Source organism: Cynocephalus volans, chromosome 12 (genome assembly GCF_027409185.1).
Source record: "Cynocephalus volans isolate mCynVol1 chromosome 12, mCynVol1.pri, whole genome shotgun sequence".
Lineage (NCBI taxonomy): Eukaryota > Metazoa > Chordata > Mammalia > Dermoptera > Cynocephalidae > Cynocephalus > Cynocephalus volans.
The window spans coordinates 101,361,849-101,366,228 of NC_084471.1; the positions used below are offsets into that span (position 1 = coordinate 101,361,849).

The following is a 4,380-nucleotide window of genomic DNA, read 5'->3' on the forward strand; positions in this document are numbered from 1 at the left end:
TGAACAATAGAAAAATAGAATTGTTTAGGAGGGCTGAGTTTAGGTAAAATTTATATCAAGCAATATTTTGATAGGCTCAAAGCAAAGCAGGACTGTATGTGAAGAAGTCACCACCAGGTCTAAATAGCAACATAGACGCAGCTTCTTGTTTCCTTGGAAACTGCAAGGCTAAGATAGATGTGGAATACTGCATCTGGTAATCCCTTCTCTGAAGCTCTGTACCTGTGTTGGAAATCGAGATTGCTTCACTATGTCAAAGTGACTTAAATCTCCAGAGAAGAATGAGATATTTCATCTACTGATATAATTTTTAAACTGAAACATTTCAGGTAGCCTGTGATTATAGAAAATATGATTTCAGAAAATATGATTTCTCATTGAGTAGTGGTCACTCAAAGAAAAGGGTTGTTAGGACAATCTACAGCTTCAGCGTGTCTGTGGGAGAAATATTGCTTCCTGCTAACTTCACAGTTGGCTTTTTCTGTGTGTGTTAGTCCAACTTGAAGAATGGCCAAGCAGGTTTTTACTTTTCCAGTATGAGCTAATTTTTTTTTTTTTTTAAGGAAGAAATAAATTTTTGCAACTGAGTTTTTTAATCCATAAAATGTATTTTTTCCCCACTTTTTAAAAAGTTATTTCTTCAATTGTTTCAGTGAAGTTTGATAATTAATATATTTCTTCATGCATACTTGAAGATTCTTTGTTAGGGTTATTTATGGTTATTTTAGGAATGCAAGTTTATGAATATGATTTTCCCATTTTAATTTACATGTAATTATTTTTGATTTTTCATATTGATTTTCTATTTTGCTACCTTGTTGAACTCTTGTTTTTTCTAAAAATGCATTTTATCAGTTGATTCTTCTCAGTTTTCTGTTTGCGTAGTTATTTTGCCTGCAAATAGTGACAGTCTTTTTTGTTTCTTCTACACTTCTTACATTTTATTTCTTTTTTAGGTCTCAGAATTTTCTACCTCTAATATAATGTTAAATACATAAGTAATGGGTATCTTTATACAGTTTCTGATTATAATATGAATGTTTCTAATGTTTCACCACTGCACACAAATGTTTTCTGGAAGATTCTCTTTTTAAGTAAATAACTCTTTTTATTTCTAGTTTGAAAGGGTTTTTTGAAGAACTTCATTTTCTCAAATTCTTTTTCAAATTCTATTGAAATAATTGAAATGCTTTTCCTTTTAATTTGTAAAGTTTGTGAATAATTTTTTAGGTTTCCTAATATTGAAACATTTCTTAGTTAAACCCCAATTTTCTCTGTAAAACACTTGATATATTTGATTTGCTAGCATTTTATTTAGGCTTTTTTAAAAAATCAATGTTCCTAAGTAAGTTTCACCTGTAATTTATTTTCCTGTGCATTATGATATGATTTTAAGAAATTTAATGTTGAATGCATTATCAATTCTTTATTTTTCTTATGATAGCGACCAAAAACCACCAATGGCTGATGAAAATTATACAAGGATCACAGAATTTATTTTCATAGGCTTAAAGTACCATCCTGGGCTGAAAGTTTTCCTTTTGTTGCTCTTTCTGCTTTTTTACCTCATTACCATGACAGGAAATTTGGGCATGATTATTCTCATCCGATTGATTCCCGCCTTCACACACCCATGTACTTTTTTCTCAGCCACCTGTCCTTTGTGGACATCTGCTTCTCCTCAGTTGTGGGCCCCAAGATGCTCACTGAGTTCTTCGCTGAAAGGAAAGTCATCTCCTTCCTGGGATGTGCCTCGCAGCAGTGGTTCTTTGGGTTCTTTGTAGCCATTGAGTGTCTTCTCTTGGCGTCCATGGCCTATGACCGCTATGTGGCCATCTGTAACCCATTATTGTATTCAGTTGTTATGTCCCAGAGGCTCTGCCTACAGGGTGGTGGGTCCCTATGCTGTTGGGTTCCTGAACACCATGACTCACATGACAGCTGCTTTCCGACTTCCTTTTTGTCGTTCTAACGTTATCCATCATTTCTTCTGTGACATGTCTCCCCTTCTTTCTCTTGTCTGTGCTGACACCTGGATCAATCAATTGTTAGTTTTTATTGTGGCTGGAGCTGTACTAGTCATCGGCAGTCTGACCATTATAATCTCCTATTTTTATATCCTAGTGACCACCCTGAGGATTCGCTCTGCTGATGGGAGGCACAAAGCCTTTTCCACCTGCTCTTCCCACCTGACAGCTGTTTCCATCTTGTATGGGGCTCTCTTTTTCATCTATGTATGGCCAGGTGCCATATTTTCTCTGGACCTCCATAAAGTGGTGTCGGTGTTGTACACAGCAGTAATCCCCGTGCTGAATCCTGTAAAAAAAGGAAGTGACAGCTGCCATGGGTAGGAGCATCACCAAGAGGAAATTTTTCATTACAAATTAAATTCCCATAGAGAACAGAAAACAGGTAAGAGAAGAAGTTTCCAGACAGGGTTAGACTACCTGGTAATCATCCAAAAATGATAAACCATTTGCAGAATTTGGAGGATGGCATCCTTTCATCCTTCCATATGATTTTTATTTTACTATCTACTTTTCTAAAGCTCCATTTAAAAAATTCCTAGTCACCCACAGAGTCAGAACAATTCTACTTTGCACAAATATCTTTATTACTGAGAATATGATAAAATCTAGTAAATGTCAGAACCTCCTAGGTACTAATCCTATCACATTAGTTGGAGTAATGTAAATGTATAGACCAGGTGGGATTCATTAGATCAACATGTATCTTCCCCATCCCTATATACAGAATTGAAAATATCAAACAGAGCAGGTTACTTAGCTTACAAATGATTTTTTTAATTAAAGGAATTTCCCATATTATGTTCCTTGAAATTTCTTTTATGCCTATTTTCTTTATTCTTGTCTCCTAAAAAATAAAATGTCATGATCATTGCAGAAAAAAAGAAAGTACAGACAAGCAAAAGAGGAAAGACAATAAGTAAGGATCATATAATCTTACTCTTCCACTCAGAGACAAATCCTGTAATAATTTCCTGACATCTCTCTACATCTTTGCCTCCTAAGTTGTTCCAACTACAATTTTATTATTTAATATTTAGTGTTTTCTAGTTCTTTTAGGTAGTAATGCATACGGTAGCTTACTAGAGAAATTAGGACTAATACACAAAAAAAGTGAGTGAGAAAACCAGAAAAAAATCTAAAAATTCAGAGCAATGGGTGATGAGAAGTCAAAGGTATATTACAATATAGAAAGCTTACAACTTATTTCATGTTAGCCTTTTTTTTTGTTCCAAATAAAAAAGGAATGTGATAAATAAAGTTTAAAAATACTTTTAGCACAATGAACATTGGGGAACAGGTATACCTTCGACTTGATGATTTCCATTCCTCTGGGTATATTCCCAACAGTGGGATGGCTGGGTCGTATGGTAGATCTATTTGCAATTGTTTGAGGAACCTCCATACCATTTTCCATAGAGGCTGCACCATTTTGCAGTCCCACCAACAATGTATGAGAGTTCCTTTTTCTCCGCAGCCTCGCCAGCATTTATCATTCATAGTCTTTTGGATTTTAGCCATCCTAACTGTGGTACATCTACACAATGGAATACTACTCAGCTATAAAAACGAATGAAATACTGCCATTTGCAACAACATGGATGGACCTCGAGAGAATTATATTAAGTGAAACAAGTCAGGCACAGAAAGAGAAATACCACATGTTCTCACTTATTGGTGGGAGCTAAAAATTAATATATAAATTCACACACACACATACACACATACACACACAAACCGGGGGGGGGGGAAGAAGATATAACAACCACAATTATTTGAAGTTGATACAACAAACAAACAGAAAGGACATGGTTGGGGGGGAGGGGGGGAGGGAGAAGGGAGGGAGGTTTTGGTGATGGGGAGCATTAATCAGCTACAATGTGTATCGACAAAATAAAATTTAAAAAAAAAATACTTTTAGCATCTTTCTGCCCCTCTGAGAACATTTTGAAGAATTCGAAAGGAATTATAATTATTTTCAGGAGAGATATAATGATGTTTGAAAAGTGTCTATTTGGTCCAAACCAGAGTCTGCAAGCATTTTAGCCTTGCTAGTTAGGCATGATCTAAAATTCATCTGTAGATTATAGAAATATATACACTTGGGTAGGAAAAAAAAAAAAAGGCAGCGTAAGACATGTCAGAGTAAGACATGTCAGAGTAGTGGAACTGGGAAAAGCTACGATACAGATTTAGCTCAAGCCCCTGCCCGAATGGATTTCATGATGAGGCTGCTGGACAAGCAAATGCTTTCTTAACATTGATGGAATAACAGTGACACAACCCTTCTTTTCCACTCCACGGATGGTCTTTGAGTATTGCAGTTATTCTAAGGATAGCACTTTATAGGGAC

General features: G+C 35.6%; 1 pseudogene; it reads left to right on the top strand.

Annotated features, from left to right (window-relative positions):
- The first annotated feature begins 1,460 nt into the window (after positions 1-1,460).
- On the top strand, positions 1,461-2,388 carry LOC134361276 (olfactory receptor 5G9-like; annotated as a pseudogene).
- The last annotated feature ends 1,992 nt before the right edge of the window (positions 2,389-4,380 follow it).